Consider the following 20,912-nt stretch of genomic DNA (forward strand, 5'->3'; position numbering starts at 1 on the left):
GAAAAATGCAAATAAAAACTAAACTGAGATTTCATCTCACCCCAGTTAGAATGGCAGCCATCAAGAAAACAAGCGATAATAAATGCTGGAGAGGATGTGAGGGGAAAAGGAACACTTTTACACTGTTGGTGGAATTGTAAATTAGTACAACCTCCATGGAAATTAGTAAGGAGGTTCCTCAAAAGACTAGAAATGAAACCCCCATATGACCAGCTGTACCACTCCTTGGTAATTATCATAAAGAATTAAAGTCAGTATACTGCAGTGATACATGCATACCTATGGTTATAGAAGCACGGCTTTTAGTAACAGAAGTATGGAATCAGGTGTCCACCGATGAATGCATGGATAAAGAACATGTGGTATACATACACAATGGAGTTTTGTTCAGCCACAAAGAAAAATGAAATTATGTCATCTGCACGTAGGTAGAACTTGAGAACATTATGTTAAGTGAAATAAGCCAAATTCAGAAAGTCAAGGGCTGTATGTTTTCTCTTATATGTGGAAGCTAGAGAAGAAAAAGTGGAAAAAAAGGTGTTGTTGGAGGATCTCATGAAAATCAAAGGGAGATTAGTAGAGGAAACAGAGCAGCGGGAGGGAGGTGGAAAGGACTAGGGGAGAAAATTGGGAACAATGCTGACCAAATTATATTGTTATGTCAGTGTATGTATGAATGTGTAAGAATGAATCCCACTATTATGATAATTGTAATGCACCAATAAAAATAAGGAAAAAAAAACTGGAAACCAGAGGAAAAGAATTAGGCATCGATTCTGTCTTTCCCAAAATGTGCTATATCAGGGTTATCAGAATCCTCTAGATAATGAGGGGAACAGTCATTTATTATAGAAGGTCTCCCACTAGAAGTATGAAGGAGGGATGGAATTATGAAATTACCTTTTTACAACAGTTGATGACCACCAATAGATGAAGCACTAAGCTGAAAGGCTGATGAGCTTGATAGCTGTGTTGGGGGAAGGAGACCAAATTGCTACTTCCGGAACCCATAGATTCATCACTTGTCACCATAGTGCAATATTTAGGCATCCATACCTCTTGGTGTGACAGAGTGTGAAGCTCACAGCATAACATGAAATATTCTTCAAGTACAGAAAAAAAACCCGAATCTAATTAAATTTACAGGGTTGACTCACATTTTCAGGAAACACAGAGACAGAAACCAGTTAACATCACAAGGAGGCAATTTCAGAATGTGGGACACTTTATAGGGAGCTGATTTGGTTCCTGCATCTTGTCCATGACTAGCATAGAAAAAGGCCAGAGAAGATAATGCTAGATTAAAACTGACATCAGACAGGACAGCCAAAGGTAGTCGTGGGTTCTGATTTGATTCAACCAAATGTAAATTACATTTTTGAGACAACTGGGAAATTTTTAATGGACTAGAAATTATATGAAACAAAGGAATGGCTGTTAATTTTGTTATACAGTTACATGGAGGCCCTATTTTTAGAGATACCTTTGGAATTATGTACAATAAAATAACACGATGTCTGAAATTTGCTTTAAAATATGTAACACAGAAAAAAAGGAATGGGATAAATGAAGCAAATAGGGTTAAATCTTAGTGATTATTGATCTAGGTGAAGGATACAGAGAGAGCCTACATATTATTTTTCTTCCCTTCGGTTAAATGATAAACTCTGGAACATTGACATTTTAATTTTATCTGGGGATTTGGGGACTCATGAGCCAGGCAACAGGAAACCTCAGGGGGCCAGAGCTCCCCGGAGAGAGTGTGTAAGGACAGCTGCTGTCAGAGGTGCTCCCAGAAGCAAGGCAGAGAAAGAATTGGATTGGCTACACCGGAAAGTTCCTAATGAGCTGTAGGTTAGTAGATTGTTTCTGATTGGTAAAGTCTCTAGTTAGAGGTTAGTTTGCAGTTTTTTGTTGGTTAAACCTAAGTGTTTATTTTATTGCCTACATTGAGTGGGGTTTTGGTTTGCTTCTATGAAAACCCAAGATACTGGAGCCATCTCGATCTAATGCTCCCTCTGCCCAATTATATTAAAGCTTCTAAGTGTGTTTGAAATAGACAGGATACACTTTTAAAATAAAAAAAAAAAGTTGCTCTTAAAAAGAAAATGTTTAAAATGACTTCTGAGAAAATGTGGAAAAGACACTTGAAAACGATCCCGAGAGGCTGGTCTTAGGATAAAGGGAAATCTTGGGGGTAGCATCCTTTGCAAATTACTCACTGAATGGGAACAATAACACCCTTGATTGACCTTGGACCACATTTTGTACAAGATGAAGAAAGGCGCAGGATGGGATCGAGATGTCCTAACCCTTAGGAGGGGGGTGGTGCTCGGGATTTCTGTGTCCATTACCATTCCCAGGAAGGATCTGGTTGTCTTGCTCAGGGGTGACTTTCCATGACAGGAGTCTAGCGAAATGTTCTTTCTTCCATGGGGCTTGCTTTCTGGATCCTAGGGTCCCATTAATCATTTGGTTTTCTATTTCTTTTCTTAGTGTTTGTTTTATGTCGATGGGTAACTGGAGGAAATTGCATTTCCCCGGTCTCAGGTACTCTGGAACCAAGGTAGGGCTGAGAGGGAGATGGAGCTACCCTTAGACCATCCTTTGACACAGGCCAGGGGTTTTCAAAGAAAGGAGGGAGTTCCCAAAGCCTTTCCTGGGATTCTGTGATCTTATGGTGTCAACACTGCTCTTATGATAAGCCTCGGGCATTCTGTGTCTTTTCCTACCTGCTGATATTGGCAGGAGGATGCAGAAGCTCTGGTGGATAAAATTCTGAGGCTTTGGCATGAATCATGAGAGTGGCATGAAACTGTACTCATGGTCCTCAGTTCTTTAGTAAATATTCTCTCAGGGAAAAGAAAGGCCAGTTTCAATTAGAAAAGTTCTTGACAAAGCAATTAAATAAAATCATTGATTGTATTAAATGTTGAACTTTGACACACATCTTTTCGATATTCAGGATGACCAAATAGGAAAATCACATGAGACCCTTCCTCTGAGTACCAAGAAACCATCCTGTGAGGATGTGGATCTGAACTGGCTGCTTTCCTCATGGGACACCATTTTCACTTGAAGGAAGGGCTGACAAACGGCAGTTACTCAGACTTGGGTATTTGTAGATATTTTCTTGAAAATGAAAAAGGTGACCCGGGTCATTTCCAGGAAAACAACTTGACTGGATTTGTTGCGAGTGGTAAAATTAAAAAAACTTCAAGAGAATGTCAGACAAAGAAAAATAGAATTTTGAAAAGCCTTCATCCATCACTGTGAGCTTGACAGCTTCCTAGCTTTCAAGGCAATTCTGATTAAATCAGCAGTGACATTAACAAATGTGATTCTTTTGATGCTGAAATATTGAAATGTGTCAACATTTAGAAAATGTTCATAACTTAGTGAACCAATATTTTACACACAACCACTGTGTGACGTTGTAAAATGGAGCATGAATAAAAGACCCATTCAAAATGCAAAACAGACCTCTGGGTGTTAAACTAATCTCTGAGCAGAAGTTCATCAGCACAATTTCCTATCTTTAAGAAACCATGATCTGTTGAACTTTTTGTACTCTTACAATTATCTAAGAAGATAGTGAAAACTCCTTCCTTTCCCAGCTAAATATCTGTTGAGCTGAGTTTTTTCACATAGTTTAACTAAAATAACATATTGCAACAGATCAAATGCAGAAACAAGTGTGAGACTCCTGCTGTCTTCCAGGAAGAGGTGTGCAAAAATGTAAAATAATGTCACTGTTTTAGAAACTATTGGTCATTTTTTAAAAACGTGTTGCGTATGCTTACACATGATGGATTGTTGTTATTTTTAAATGAATTAATAAATATGTAAATATTTTATCTGTCTTAATTTTTCTTATGGTAAATATTGATGAATATTATAGCACACATAAGCCAAAGCTTTTTGAAGCTATGAATTAATTTTAAGAATGTAAAGAGTGACCTGAACCCCAAAATTTGAGAACTATTGGTCTAGGCTACAGACACTAGATGGACTCCATATACCAAGGCTGGGAGATGATCCTAGGGTGTGGGTCAAAGCTCTAACTAGTGAGGCAGGTCTTCACTTGTGAAGTTTCCTGGGTAGGTAAGCTTGTGGCTATAAATGCCAACTTGGAAGCACCAAATGAGTTCACATTCCTTAGCTCGAGAAACATGGTTCCTAAAGTCAGAAGCATCTCTTTGGGAGTCCCAGGTGAATCGGACTTGCCAGTGGCATGTGAGAGGTGGCTGGCACTTTGTCACCTGCTCTTCTTACAAGCAGAGCTTTGGTTCCTGGTCTTGTGAGCTGCGGAACCAAAGGACCTGAAAGGAAATGGATTCATGGCTGAGGATGGTTCTATCGGGTAAAGAGCTGGAATTCATGCTGACCTAATAAGTAAAATTGGATTGAAACACAGGATTCCGGCCTCTAATTGTTTTAGCAGAAGCGAAACCTTTGTTGCTGTGCAAATGCCTTTAAAAAGTCCGATTGCAACTTCCAAGTTTAGACTTGACCCCCCCTATCTTGGCTTGACCATCTGTCAAGGGTCCGTGAAATCCATTCGCTCTTAACCCCGAGGGCGCCTAAGAAACTTCCAAAGCACGTTGTGAAGTGTCCTCAGGCGCTTACTGACAGGCACTCCTATGATTCCCCTCTCCAGGGTGAAGTCCCTGAAGAAATACTTTCAGTTGGCCCTGTCACTTGATAGCCCCCAAGAGGAGCATAATATACCTTCAGCGGGCTGGAAAAAAATAGTCATCCTCCCCTGTGTGGAACAAATAGGGGGGGCCCTGGCCATGGAGCGCCGGATGGGGTGGGAGCGCCAGGAAGTCTCAGCTGGCCCGAGATGAAACCTCCCCTTTTGTGGGTGGCTTGTCTTTCTCCCTGGCCTCTGTTCTCACCCTGGAGCTGCTGAGCTTTCCTGAGAAAGCTTTCCTGAGGCGTGATGGAAGTCACTGGGCTTGCCCTGAGCCCAGACAGCACCTGTGTCCCCAAGCTCACACCGTGTGCAGGAGAGGGCTTGGCATCCTCCTGAGCCCTTCAGGCGACCTTGGGGCCTCTGCTGGGACCTTGACTGATGTCGGGAGGTCTAGGAGGAGCCCAAGGTATCGAATGAGGACCACACGTACGGAAACACACATTGCTCAGGTCTTGCTATTTAGGATGGAGAATTAGCCATTGTCCTACATAAAGGGATACCTCTGACTCCACCCTAGTTCCCACCCCAATTACAGCATTCAATTCTGCATGGAGTGGGGCTTTATATCTGGAACCCTTGAAGATATAAAGGGTCATCTTCCTTTCCTCTTCCTTCTCCTCATGCTCCTCCTCCTGAAAAAGGAAACTCCAAAGCCTGACAATGGAACTCACTGTTTTCCAAAAACAAAAACAAAACCAATATGAATGTGATAATGGTACCACACTCAGGCAGCTTCTAGCTCTGTCTCATGAAATAATTCACTTGTTTGATTTTTCTTATTCAATGCATGACTATTTTTTTATTGCGTAAGCATTGATGAGGTTGAGCTGAGCTCTTTCCTCACGCTCTCTTTGGCCTAGGTTTGTGGATACATCTTAGATGGCTTTCCATTGAAGATCTGTGGAAAAGCACTTTGTCCTTGACATGCTTATAGCCTGTGAACAAATTCCTCTCTAGATTCTGAATTTGTGAACACATCCATTCAGAGTCTAAAACTGTTGGTATTTTGTAAAAGTAGCCTCAGCAAAATCACTGTGAGGTCATGTTCAATGTCACCATGTTCATGCATTTTTGAAAGAATCACGGAGGATGGTTTTAAAGGGGAGTTTTTTTTATTTTTGCAGGGGTTTGATTTGCATTCCCTGTTGTTTAGAGAAAGAACAGCAAAGAAGCCTTGTGTTATTGCATGAGCTCCTTTTGGCAGGAGCATTGGAAATCTCCAATGTGTGTGTTTATATGCCCATTGTTCAGCATTACTCTTTTCAGTGTTTCTCAGTAGGGATCAGTATGCTCCCCTTTTCGGAGGAATTTAGACATTTTTTTTTTCAGTTGGTCACAGTGGCAGAGAGGTATTACTGGCATTTGGGATGAGCGGTTGTAGGGTCAGTTTTATAATGTCTCAGGAAGTCTTTTTAAAAAAAAAAACTTTACTGAAATATAATCCAAATACCATACAATTCAACCATTTAAAGAACATAATTCAATGTCCTTCAGTATATTCATAGACTCGTGCAATCATCATTACAATCAATTTTACAATGTTTTCATTATCACAAAAAGTATTCCCATCAAACTCTCTACTTCTCCCTCATCTCTAGCTCTAGGTAAACCACAAATCTGCATTTTTGCTCTTCAGATTTGTCTTATACACATTCTATATAAATATAAATACTATGTATATACATATATAGACATACATATATACATATATATACATGCATACACATACTGTGTGTGTATATATATATATATATATATATATATATATATATATATATAGTTCTTTTGTCTTTTTTCACTTAGTATAATGTTTTCACAGTTCATCTCTGTTTCGGCATACATCAGAATTTCATTTCTTTTTTAATTGCAGAATAAGTTTCCATTGTATGGATATATCACATTAAAAAAAGTCATTCTTCATTTAATGGATGTTCGAGTAGTTTCTACTTTTTGTCTATCATGAATATTATGTCTGTCATGAACTTCCAAGTTTTTGTGTGGGCACATGGTTTTATTCCTCTTTGGTGTTAACCCAGGAGTAGAATTGCTGGTTCACATTGTAACTCTATGTTTAGCATTTTGAAATACTGCCTGACTATCTTCAAAAGCAGCTCCACTATGTCCAACGTGCCCACTGGCAATTGGACAGGACCCTGAAATCTCATGTTCTCACCACGTTTGTATCTTTAAGATTCTGGCTGGCCCAGTGGGCATCTTTCTCTTTGGTGGTTTTTATTATTATTTCCTTGACAACTAATGATGTCGAATATTTTTTCTATGAAAATAGGCTATTTGTCCATATTCTTCTTTGGAAAATTGTCTATTCAGGTCCTTTGTCATTTTTAAATTGGGTTATTAGTCTTTTTATTGTTGAATTGAAAGACACCTTTACATATTCCAGGTGCAAGTTCCTTTTCAGATACACAATTTACAAAATATTTTCTCACTTTCCATGGGTCATTTTTTCCCCCATTTTCTTAATGGTATCCTTTGAAACACAGAAGTTTTTAATTTTGATGATGTGAAGTCAGTCTTTTCACAACAAATTCTCCTCCCCCAGAATGCCAAGCATGAACACTGCCAAAGGTCAGGCTAAGATGCAGATGGTTTATGTTGGTCTCAAACCAATGGTCCGGATATTTGCTGAAATCTTTAAATCAACAAAAGCCTATTTTGCCTTCTCCTCTTCCAAAAATCTCACAAATATCTGGCATGAGACTTTCATACTTACAGATTTTATTTATATTCCTCAGCAGTAAATGGTTCAGATTTTGGTGGCCTCTTCCCCCCCGCCCCTTGCCATATTTTATTTCTTACTAAACCTCAGATTTGGAATTGGTGGAATTGGTGTTTAGTTGGTAAACTAAGGTTTCACATCATAATTATGTCTTAGCATCCCTGGAACATCTGGTGTGCTTGGCTACGGAGAAGCAAAGGTCCAAAGACAGGACAAACACGGGATTTTGAGGGAATAACAAGGAATTCCACATTGCTGAGCAGGGCCCGGGGCAGGGAGTACAAGAGGTGTGAGTGGGGGAGGGGAGGAAACAAGCAGGAGGGAAAGAGACATGGAAAAGAAGAGGCGAGGAAGGTGGGGAAGAAGAAAAGGAAGAGGATGCAGGAGGAAGAGGGAGCCGCAGAAAAGGAGGAAACAAGCAGAAAGGCCGCCGTGGTGGTGTGGTGGGAGGCGTCCCGGGCTTCCCTTGAGTCTTGGTCCTTTACCTGGCATCGTGCCGCTGGTTAACGATCCTGGCACCCGGCAGGGCTCCCCGCTCGCCATCCAGCTCCACGTGGCGAGGAGGTCTGTCTCTCCGATCAGTGTGCGTCAGAAGGCAAGTGGCTTTTATGTCTGTCCTTGTCCTAATCCAGCACATGGGCACAGTAGACCTGAGGCCTCATAGGCAGAAGAGCTACTGCAGCTGTCTGTGACAGGTGGCATGACTCGTAACTGCAGGAGGCAGGAACCTGAGTCCTGTGTGGGGGGAAGCTGGCTTGTGAACTGCACTTACCTGAGGACCAGGTTACCTCAGTGCTTTCCATGGGAAAAGTTAGAGTGGACTTTAACATTGAAGTTGACTGAAAGCAAAGTATCTATCAAATGTGCTTAAAGGGATGGGAGGAGTCATGGAGGCAGGTGCAACAGAAGACCACACAGAGCTTTCTTTTGGAAAATTCATCTGCATGATTGAATGCAGTCATATCGCATGTGACCCAGCTTTGGTCAACACCTACTATTTTTTTTATGAACAAATAAAAAAATAAAGAGGAAAGAATAAAATGACTTTATTGTCCCTTAAATGACATCTTTACCTGTATCACAAATGTTCATCAATGTAGCAATCATTTGATAAAGTAGAGTGAGTGCCATTCACAGGCCACCTGACACTCCTATTGGCTTGTAAGTATCCCATGAGGCTTCCAAAGTCTTTCTTAAGATCCATCTTATTGGAAATGATGATGTCAAATAGACCCAGAAGCCATAATCCCCCAAGAACAGGTGCCCGGGGAAGACGTGGACATCTCCATTTGAAAGACTGAGGGAAGTCCCTTCATAGAATTGTCCCACACAGTATATCACTGGGTATGTGTTTTCTATGTTGCTACCACCACCCAGAAGCAACTGCTACTTTCAGATGCCATTTTGTATAATGGAGCCTAATTTAGATGAGGCCGGGGAAGGCGTGGTGCATCCAGGCAGGCAGAGGAGACGCATGAAGAGCCGGCCTGAGTGACTGCAGTGAAGCTTGGTCACGGTCACGTATGCATGTGCCTGTTCACCTTGAGATATGACCTTGTCAGTTATTCTATGTCTAAATCAAACTCCACTTAGGCAGCGAAGAGCTGTGGCTCTCCCTCGCATGATGGTTTCTCAGTGGTGTCTCTGATTCGTTGCTCTAGTGATCATAAATATGGGTCAGTGTTTGGATTCACAGCTCCACTCACTAGGCCAAGAGCATTTTCCCACTTGGTTACCCTTGTCCTTGCCTGGTGTGGGAGAAGGGTCGGGAGTTACCTTATTTTTTAATTTTTTTGTCACAAGGTGATGCCTGTGTCATGAGATAGACTGATGGATAGGTAGATAAATAGATCGATAGGGAGGTAGATAATACATAGGTAGATTGTATCAGTCAAGGTCCTCTCTCTCTCTCTCTCAATTTCACATAGGAATTTGCTTCTGTGATCATCATGGCCAGGAAGTCCCAGGAGCTACTCTCTGTAAGCAGGAGAAGCAGGAAAGCTGGTGGTGTGATTCTGTCTGCATCCAAGGGCTCAGAGCCAGGGGAGCCTGTGGTCAAAGGCCTGAAGCCTGGGGAAGGGGTGGTGGTAGGAGAAGGGGGCTGGTGATGCTGTAAGTCCCCAAGGGCCTGGGAACCTGGTGTGGGATGTCACGGGTTGTGGGGGGAGCTCAGGAGGGAGAGCCAAGCTGCGCCTCCTCGGCACTTGTGTTCCGGCTGCCTGAAGCCCACCACCTTGGAGAGGGTGATGTACTTTACTCAGTCGACTCATTCAGATACTAATCTCTTCCAGAAATGTCCCTGCAGATACCCAGAAATAACAGACGTTTAGTACAACCAGCTCTCTGGCCGTCCCTTAGCCCAGTCAAGTTGACACATTAGAGTTAACTCTCATGTATATGGTGACTACTTACATGTGTATGGCATCATGGTCTGAATCTTAATGATCCCCAAAGCACTACTGGCAGATGGCGAGATCTTTAGGAGGTAAAGCCTAGTCATAGGAGTAAGGTCATTGAGGGCGTGTCCTTGAAGAGGTATTGGGACTCGGCCCCTCTTTCTCTCTGGCTCACCATGAGGTGAAAAGCTTTGCCCTGTCATTGCCTCCCACCAGGACGGGCTGCTTCTCCACAGGCCCAGAAACAACAGAACCAAGTGGCCATGGACCGAACTTTTTGAAACCATGAGCCAAAATGAATCTTTCCTCCTTACATTGAATTCTCTCAGGTGTGTTGTCATAGTGAAAGATCACTGACTAACACACACAGGTGTGCACACACGTACACAAAGTGTGCATGTGTGGGTAGTCAGTCAGCAACACCTTCGCTATTGTTTTTTGCTTTGCATGTGTAAGTTCAAACAGAGAACAAAACACAATAGAGAGCTTATGACAGTGAAGATCCCCAAATTCAGCACATTTACAGCTTTCCAGAACATGGTAGCTTTGAATTAGGCCATCTTGGGTGAAGAGAATAGATCCACATCAATGAGCTGGTCTCCCTCTTAGATCCTCTGCTTCTTTAGTAAAAGCTTGCTAATTGCTGAGACAGTTTAAATATGACACTTCACACTAATAGATGCACAAAAGAGACCACTTCTTTGTCATCTTTTCATAGGATTATTATGTTAAATCCTTGAACAAACAGTGGTATGGGTAGGAATTTCAGTGCTCTGGCTAACTGAATCTGTAGTCTATAATTTCTAACCCATAACTTGAAGTCTTTTCCACTACTTATATGTATATGACATCATGGTTTGAATCTTCTCTCATAATTTGTTACAGTGGAGATCACATAATATGCACATTTAACTCATAAGAACTTAATTGGGGAAAAACTTAAGTGGGGAAAAACTCCAGCATTGGTAATTTCCATAGTCATGCTGCTCAATGAGCTGAAGCCCACCCTCCACCAAAGTGTCACTGACTGGGGAATGTCATGCTCCTCCCTAACAATCTCAGTTCCTGTCGAGCACTGTTAGCATCAATGTGACTTTATTGTTTAAGTATTCATTTTTAAATATGATATGACCTCCAAATAGAAACTAAATATTTTGTTGGTCAGCTGAAGAAATAGTAGTTTTGTTTTCTGTTTTGTGGCTCACTCATGCTAGACAAGGGCATTAACACTGAGCTATCCCAGCCCAGAAAATTTTAAGTTGGGGGGAAAACTGAGATTTGTTTTTTACCTGAATGGAGTTGAAAGTTCAGTCTTCTACATGGTTAACCTAACTCTCTTGGATACTCCAGGGCTATTCAAGCATGCATTTTACACCCTCCAGGGTCCATATCCTCTTTACTGTAGACTTTCGGACCTAACCCTTTGAAATACATGAGTCTGCAGCATGTACAACTGTGCCAAGCTCCTATCACTTTCCACATTCAAGTATAGTTGTTCCCTCTTGTCTGCAGGGTTCCCAAAACCCCACTGGATGCTTGAAACCCTGTGTAATGCCTGGTCCTGTATATACTATGATTTTTTTCCTGTACATCCATACTTGTGATAAAGTTTAACTTATGCATTAAGTGCAAGAAGAGATTAAAACTAATAAATAATAATAAAATAATTATAACCATGTGCTTTAATAAAGGTAATGAGTGTGGTCTCTCTCAGAATACCGTATTGTGCTGTCCTCTCCCTTCTTCTTGTGGTGACGAGAGCTGGCACAGTGCCTGTGTGACGAGATGAGGTGAGGTGAACGACACAGGCACGATGACGTAGTGTTGGGCTCCGACTTACCTCCAGATGGCACACTTGCTTCAAGGGATCCTGGATCCCTGAGTCATGTCAATATCAGTGGTTGGATGTCAGGGGCAGCTGATGTTGATGGCTGAGGAGCCTCTATTGTTGGAGGTTTTTGAAGAAACCTTTTGGGGAAAACATTCTAGTTGGAGGTTGTTGCCATTTCCACGTCTTTTGCCCTGGTGGATCTTTTATGGATGTCAGTTTGACTGGGCGCCTTCTTGCAAAGGAGAGTGATTTCATCATAACTGGGGACTTGCTTTAGATGGTGTTCTTCCTCCTTAATCAAATACTTCAAATCTGCTGGGAATGTGGCAGCAGCTTCTTCATTGGCAGATATAACCTCTCCAGTGCTTTTTATATTTTTTCAGTCCAAACCTATTCCTGAGTCTGTATAAGTAACCCTGACCACAGTCAATGGCTTGATGCTATATGTTTCAGGGGAATCACTTGCTGAAGTCTCTCCATAGGCTAATGCTTTTCATCATGACACGTTGCCATCAATAGAACACGTTTTCTGTTCATTTCTTTCACCCACAAATATAACACCTTTTCCAACTTAATTAAGCACTATTCATTGTGGTCATAAGTTTCAGCTGTTTGGCACAACCATAAAACTAGCACTTTTTTCTTTTCCCTTGTTCACAATTTCATGGATTGAAAAATCATTCTTACCATAGATCTTAGCAACTTCAACATATATTTTTTCTTTCCTTATACAATTGAGAACTTTCACCTTTTCACTCAAAGGAAGAACTTTGTGATTTTTTTTGGCATATCTAAATTGGAAGTATTACTACTCTTATGATTTGAGGCCAGCACTAAGAATATGTGCTACTTGAGGGCTGGGGATGTGGCTCAAGCGGTAGCGCGCTCGCCTGGCATGCGTGCGGCCCGGGTTCGATCCTCAGCACCACATACCAACAAAGATGTTGTGTCCGCCGAGAACTAAAAAAAATAAATAAATATTAAAAATTCTCTCTCTCTCTCTCTCTCTCTCCTCTCACTCTCTCTTAAAAAAAAAAAGAATATGTGCTACTTGAACATAGTACTGAAATATTGTGACAGTTGATCTAATAACTGAGATAGCTCCTATGTTACTAATGGAAGGATAGCATATACAGCCTGTATACCCTGGACAAAGGAATGATTGACATCCTAGGCAGAACAGGAGGGATGGTGTAATATTTCTACACGCTACTCAAAACAGCATGCAATTAAAAAACTTAGTAATTCCTTATATGTGGAATTTTCCACTTAATATTTTTGGACTATGATTAGTCAAAGGTGGCTGAAACCATGAAATGTGAAATCCTGGATCAGGGAGATTACTATATATATATATATATATATATATATATATATATATATATATATATATATATATATCTTTAACAGATAAAATGAGTGATTATTGAATTCTTTTAAATCCTTTGAAACGTATGAATGTTCACTAATGCTCTGTCCAAACTTAACACAACAAAACTTTTCCTGTGGGGTGTACCACTAGAGTCATGGAGTCCTAAAATGCTTGAGCTAAAGCAAACCGAATCCTTCTTTCAACCTCCATAACACATCATTATTATCATTAATCATCATCCTCCCCGGGTCCCACAGCAAAGTAGATGCAGATAAAAACTCTGTTACAATGGAGATATATTAAAAGCTAACCACACTGAAATGGCAACTAAACCAACTTACCTACCTAAGGGAGAGCATCTCTGAGAGAAAGACTCTGACAAATGTAGAAAAGTCCAGTGCCACAAGATGCTCAGAGAGGGCAGACCCAAGTAAAAGCCACGTGGAGGGGTCTGGGCATCTGCAGAGGTAGCAGGGAGCTGAGCTGGGGTGTGCTCCAGAAAGCAAAAACCCTGAACATGCAGGAACTACATAGGCTGAGGCTGTGCCCCATGAACAGAAGGCAAACTAGGAGGAGAGTCCTCACAAAGACTAGAAAACCGCCCTGAATCGTCTCAGTTCCCAAATGGATGTAGGTGATCCTCCCTTTCCTACTTGCCTGACAGAAGAAAGGTGAGTCATCCTTGAAGTAAGATAATCGCAGCAAGAGCTGCTACAGTTTTGCCTACATAATACCCAGCAGTCAATAAAAAAACTTACTAGGCATGCCAAGACAGAGGAGCTAAATCAATACACACAAATCTATAGACAACACAAATACTAGAATGATCAGATATGGATTTTATTATCATCATGATTAATATAGTCAAGGAAAAGGTGACAAAATGGAAGATTTCACTAGAGAATTGGGACCCAGAAAAGAATCTAGAGGTTAAAAATGCTGTAACTGAATAGGAAAAGACCTACAAATAGCTGGGGAGTGGATCTGTGGTCCTCAACCTTGGTGACATGTTCAAATCACTTGGGGAATTATTTGTTTCTTTTTAATTAAACCACTTAGTTTGAGAAAGTCATAGAGTCATATAAAATTGTAAGAAATAATGCAAAGACACACCCTTTTCCCAGAGCCCCTTGTGATGACATCTTGCAAGATGAATTAAACATCACAGCCAGGGCATCAGCTTTGCTGCAGTCAAAGTACACACACATCCACTGCCTCGTGGCTCTCCGTGTTGCCTGTTTGTGGCCGTGGTGACTTCCTTCCTGTCCCCAATCCCTCTGAGCCCCTGTCTTCTCTTCCTCGTTTCTGTAGTTTTATCATTTCACTATTACAGTATAAACAGAGTTCCCTGTGTGCTTCCTGTGGCTGGCATCTGCACTCAGCATGACTCCCTGGAGACTCAGGTTGACTTCCTGGATGCACTGTCCTGTTCTTCCTATTGCTTAGTGGTCATCCATAGGGCGAACCACAGTTTGGTTTAACTATTCATCCACTGAGGGCCATCTGGGTGGATTCCAGTTTGGGTCTCTTATGAATGAACTTTGTTATAGACATTTTGTATAGTTTTCATCCAAACAAAGTCTTCATTTTGCTGGGGAAAATAACCAAGAGTGCGACTGCTGGGTCCCAGGGTAGCTGCATGTTTAGTATTTACAGAAGTTGGCGAGCTGTTTCCCAGAGTTGCTGGATTCCTGGTACAATATTGCTTAACTTATTCTGTGGCCAAATGGACTGGTTTGATTGACTAATTTTGTGCTTCTGGAAGTGGGAAAATTCAGTTCCATCTAGCCACATGGCCTGAGGCTTTCCAAGGAATACTGGGGACTTTATGAAAATAACTTCCCCAAAGCCAATATCTGCTTGTCTACTAAGTGTCCCCCAGACTGTCCTTAGGTTTATATGAATCAGCTCATCTCATTCTCTCAGCAATATGGGCACTTTTGCCTACAGATTAAAAGAAGGAACTACCCCACCCCAGAGCAGAAGGCAAGCTCTCTGGTGTCTCTGAATTAATGTAGCTTCTCAGATTTCACTGAAGATGGACTTTCTCTTCCAGGGAGATGGCAGCTGTCTCCCAAGGTGACTGCTTTCTCACTGCCAGCGTGAGCTGGCTTGGGCCAGGCTGGAATGGCATTGTCTTCTGCTTGACTTTCAGGTGACCCTGTGCAGCACGGTGTCAACACGTCTGAACGGCCGGTGCAGACTTTCTTGGTTCACCGGGTTGACTTTGCCTCGCTTGGTGCCAGCACACTTGAGCTCTGAAAGTGGCACTGAGCACTCCACAAGCAGGGCCTGGGATGGTCAGCTGGAACCTTGGAGTTTCCCAGGAAGCAGTGAGGATACTCCCTTCACTCTAACAAAAGTTCCTCCCAGGAGCTGTTGAGACCCCTTTCCCAGGGGGACGAACGAAAGGATCCAGAGTGACCTATTGCCTTCTTAGAGCTCCCTGGCTAAGAGACTGGGGGAGGGAGGAATAAATTGGTAGACAAATAAGGGCAGAAAACAGAATGATAAAGGGAAGGATTCAAGCGGGGCCTGGCTGCTGCCGAGGTGCACAGAAGCCTGCCAACTCCGACTTTCCTGTCCTCTCCAGTCACTGCTGAGCCCCGCACTGCCGCGTCTCCTGAGCTGACCATCTGGACGCGAGGTGCATTCCATGCTCTGACCGTGGGATGGAATGGGAGTTTGGGTCCTTTGGCATAAGGGCCATGTTGTTGACGGGCTCCTGCCCCAGACCCCGGGCACATCCGTCCTTTCTTCTCTGACCTTTCCTGAGGGATGAAGTGAGTCCTGAAGTGCTTCTCACTGCAGGCGTGGCTGTGCCTGCCGGAGAGCTGTTTGTTTGCTTTACTACAGAAAGAGGCTCTTCACACCTCAATATATAGACTGCAGCAGCATTTCACCACTGATTGCTTCACACACCCGTCAAGTTAATCTCCATGATAATTCCAAAGTGTCATTCTAGTGGCTAAAATGCATGCACCCTCCTTACACACACACACACACACACACACACACCCACACACACACACCACCACCACATCCAAAATATATATTATATATTCAAGTAATTGTTTAACTTTACAAAAAGCACAAAAAAGGCACATTAATTTTTTTAAACCTCCTGCAATGAACCTAAATTTATCCCTTTTTGAATATAAACCCCTTTTAAAGATGTCTACCACATCTAGGCTGAGAACTAGAAAAGCGTGATACAAGTATGCTCTATTCTTATTAAAAAACAAAAAAGAAAAAAACCCACTTATTCATTATTTATTTATTTATTGGTACTGGGGATTGAACCCATGGATGCTTTACCACGGAGCCACACCCCCAGTCTCTTTTTATACTTTATTTAGGGACAAGGTCTTGCTGAGTTGCTACGTGCCTCCCTAATCTGCTGAGACTGGCTTTGAACTCACGATTCTCCTGCCTCAGCCTTCTGAGTTGCTGGGATCACAGGCATTCACCACCGGGCCCAACCACCTCTTCATTTTTTTTTTTTTTAATCAAAGTAATGCACATGTGTATTTCAAAAACACAAATGGTAGTGTGGTGGTAACAATGACAAAGGACAGTCCCTTAACTCTCCCCTCCCTGTCCTGAAGATGGACATTCTCTTCCAGTGAGATGGCAGCTGCTTCCTACCATTATGAACTCTTCCTCGGACTCTTTACTCGATGGCCCTAAGTCGATACTGAGGCTGCTGTTTCTCTACTTTTCCGTTCCCCACCTCATCGGTGTCATCTGGTGACCTCACAGGCTGGTGGCTGGGGAGTCCGCGTTCTTCACTGTCTCTCACACACATCCTCGTGGTAGGAATCTAACACACTTTTCGCCTAGATCTGGATTCAGCATCTGCAGCACTGTGACTGTGTAAATATTTCCCCCTGATGAGCCACACAGGATGTTATGTTTACATTTCTGTGTCAACTTTTTATCTTCCCAAGTAAATTTTCTCCTGTTTCTTCTTGGCTTCCTTAGAATTTCCACTGTAGATGCAAAACACCTCTCGCCCTGCTTTTCATGTGGTCAAGCTCTTGTCCGCCCCACTCTACCTTCTCCTTCTCTTTCTTCCTTTCTACTGACACCTTTCTGAAGATCTCGGTCCATTTCTAATCAGGATTAGTTTTGCTGCCTTCATCACTGCCCAGTTATAATCCTGGGACTTCTTTTGCAGTTCCTCTCGAAATTTTTCCTGGGATTCCCTATTTTCTGTACCCTGTACTTTTTTATTTAAGGTAATCCTGACTGCTGTAGCAAACATACTTCAAAATGTATTTGATTCATACAACAAAACTTATTCCATCTATTAGGGTTTAAACAGGAGGTGTCCCTCGAAAATTCATGTGTGAGACAATGCAAAAATGCGTAGAGGTAAACGATTAGATTATGAGTGGTGGAACCCAACCGGTGAATTAATCCATTTGAAGGGTGTTTTCGTGAGCTTTCTCATCACTGTGACCAAAAGACCTGACAAGAACAATGTAGAGGAGGAGAAGTTTATCTTGGTTCAAAGGCCTCATCCATAGATGGCTGACTTCGTAACTTTGGGCCCAAGGTGAGGCAGAATATCATGGTGGAAGCCCATGGCAAAGGAAAGCAGCTCAGGACATGGCAACAAGAAGCAGAGAGAGAAAGAGAGAGCTCTGTTCACCAGAGACAAAAGATAAATCCCAAAGGCACACCCCAGGGAATTACCTCCTTCAGCCACATCCTACCTGCTTACCGTTACCCCCAGTTAATCCTTTCAGTAGATTCATCCACTGGTTGGTTTTAACTCTCAGAATCTAATCATTTCACCTCTTAACATTCTTTCCTTGTCTCCCACATGAGCTTTTGGGGGGCACCAGATATCCAGACCGTAACGGATGGTTAACTGGGTGTGGCTGGTGGAAGGAGGTTGCTGGGTGTCTCCTTGGGGTTTACATTTTGTTCCTGGGAACTTGTGCTCTTTCTCTCTGCTTCCTGGCATCTATGTCCCGAGCGCTTTCCTCCTCCCTTTTCCTCCTCCCATGCTGTTCTGCCTCACCTTGGACCTAGAGCTATGGACTTGGATGACCACAGACTGAACCTCGGAAACTCAGAGTCAAAATAAAACTCTTCCTGCTTTGAGCTGTTCTTCTCAGTTCTTTTGGTCACAGTGATGAAAAGCTGACTAACACACCACCCCCAATGTGAGAGTTTAGTGCGTCTTTACAGGGTGACTAAGGTACAGAGGCTTCGTCTCGTGGTGCTGCTGTCCTTCCGGATCTTGATGTATTCTGCTTCCAGCCTGTGCGAAGAGGAGAGAGGGTTATATGTGGGAGGATTCCATTAGCTTGCCTAAACCCAGTGACATGCAGTTCCTGGCAGCAGCCAGGCCTAGGAATGTCTTCTGTGCCCAATTCGAGAAGTGGTGATGAACAGGCAATATTCGAGGAGGTGGTAGCTAAGAATTTTCCAGAATTGGAGAAAGACACATATCTTCATGTTTAAGATGTTCTGAATCCTGAATCCTATGCGACACAAGTGGAAAGAGACGGACACACAGCGAGAAGGGGGGCTGTTGCTGCAGTGGTTTGTTACGCAAGCTCCCTTCTCCTTTCCCTCCATTCTCGGAATGTTTTTGATGGACGACCCCGTAGGTGTCAATACATCCTTAAGAAATTCTTTTTTTTTTTCCTTTCAGAATGGTGTACTTGACTTTGCAGAATTAGAATTTTAATTTGGATAACAACAATCTGAAAATGTCAGTGGGCTTTACATCTGAATGATAAGTTGGTGGGCAGTATCATTTTTGCTCTCAAATCGGTAGACCAGAGACTCTCTTAAGGGAGAAGAGTCACCCTTAGCCCCTGTCTCTGGAGGGACATTGGATCAGGTGTGTAGACTCTTTTATCGTTTCCAACTGTGCATGTGCACGAGGGTGGAGGCTGGGAAGCAGCTGAATAACCTGCTGTGTACAGGACAGTGTCCCAGTGTGCCAGTGTCCCCAGGCATCACCTGCTGAGGTTGAGAAACCCTGCTCTAGACAAAGCCTCCTTACTTTCATTATCTTATGACAAGGCTCAGCGCGAGATGTCTGATGTTAATCTGATTTTTAAAAAAATGTGTTGCAGGGTGGATGGCGAAAGGAGTTTTTGAGATATTTTTAAAAGACATGTTTGAGTTGCAAAAGAATTTCAGAGAGCAAAGTCTACCAAAAAATTTTAAAGTTTAGATGGAATGGATTTTTTTCAAAATCCAAAAGTTCTGTAGAATGGACTCAGAGATGGATAGAAAAAACATGCATAATCAACAACCATTTAAAAATTCAGTCAGTGCTTAGAGGATACATTTTTACTTGTGAATCATTTTTCTTTGGCATAGCAGAGTTTTTAGTGGCTTCTGTCCCACCACTGATTAAGTGGCCACCTGGACGAGATCCTGTGGATGGTCCCTAGTCATTTGTCTATGACACACTCATCAGCATCGCTTTCTCACACCTAATTGACATTCACTCCTGCTTGCTTCCAGAATTAGAATTTTAATTTGGATAACAACAATGTAACCAACACCCATGTTGCTCCTGGTACTGATCTAGACCCTGGCAATGCAGGAATGAACAAGAAAGAAGGCAAACAAAAAGCTCTTGCTTCCATGGACCTTATCTTTAACTTTTGGAAAATGTGCCTGGATTATGGGACTTGCCTTTTCTGAGACAACCTCTAAAGTTGGGTTGTATCCCACAGCTCTGACTTCCTTGGGTTCAGAAGTTTTTCACCTCTTTTCTAGCCCCTAGGTGTTGAGGTCTCAGCACCCCTTACCAAAGTAAATACAGTCAACCCTGCATCCAGGGCTCCCCATACCTGCATCCAGATAACCATGGATAGAAGATATTTGCAAAACATTCTTGCATGGCTACTGTGTTGTGCCAACTTTTCTCTGTTGTAATTACTGTCTACACAACAACGCAGCATAATAACTATTCACACAGCAGCTTCATCGTATGAGGTATTGTAGGTGATCTAGAGATGATTTAAATATACCGGAAGGTGTCAGTAGGGTGTATGTCAGTACTCTGCCATTTTTAATAAGGGACTTGGGCATCCTTGGATTTTTTGGTATCTATAGGGGATCCTGTACAATAGTCCTGTTTTGGTCTTGTCCAATGGCCTACAAGCTTGTGAAGAGCTCTGAAAAGGGCTGTGGCCTCACAGGTTGGGAGCCAGCAGCGTGGTTTCTGTTTATTCTGCCCAAGACACCACAGTGAGAAGCATGGAGGTTTGGGGCAGCACCCTGTTCCACGAGGGCATCAATTGCATCAACTGGGCACTCTGTCATTTTTATCTACAGGGTCCTATAGCCACCCACAAGGTTTTAGGGAACAGGCAACAGCAGCTCTAGGTGGCCTAAGAGGATATCTTAAGGTGGAGTTAGCTAAAAAGGATGTCTCCGTAGCTTGGTCCACGTATTTATATTTGGATCACTGACTGTTCCAGCTTCCCCGTCTGAGCTTATCATCTGTGTGATTTCCTCTCTCCCCGATACCAACTTTCTGAAGTTGCCCGTGGTCACCTCCATCTCAGCTTCTCTCTACTCCTCCACGGCTTCTAAGGGAGAAGGGTGAACGTCATCAGATACATACCCTCTCAGAGATGTCACAAGGCAAATCAAACCTTTCACATGATGCTTGGTGAAGGCCTTGAGAGTTCTAGAGCCTCCCAGACCTGACCCTGCCTCTCGGAAGGACTAGGACAAGCCTTTGAGTTCAGAATGAAGGATGGAAACCCCTGCTTTGAGCAGAAGCACAGTGAGGCCATTTCTCCATATGGCTCTGGAGGGATCACGTAGGATCCTCTGTGGTAAGAACAGACCCCAGAAGGAGGAAAATGAGTTAAAGCAGCAAGGAAATG

The sequence above is a fragment of the Urocitellus parryii genome, chromosome 14, assembly GCF_045843805.1.
Source record: "Urocitellus parryii isolate mUroPar1 chromosome 14, mUroPar1.hap1, whole genome shotgun sequence".
Lineage (NCBI taxonomy): Eukaryota > Metazoa > Chordata > Mammalia > Rodentia > Sciuridae > Urocitellus > Urocitellus parryii.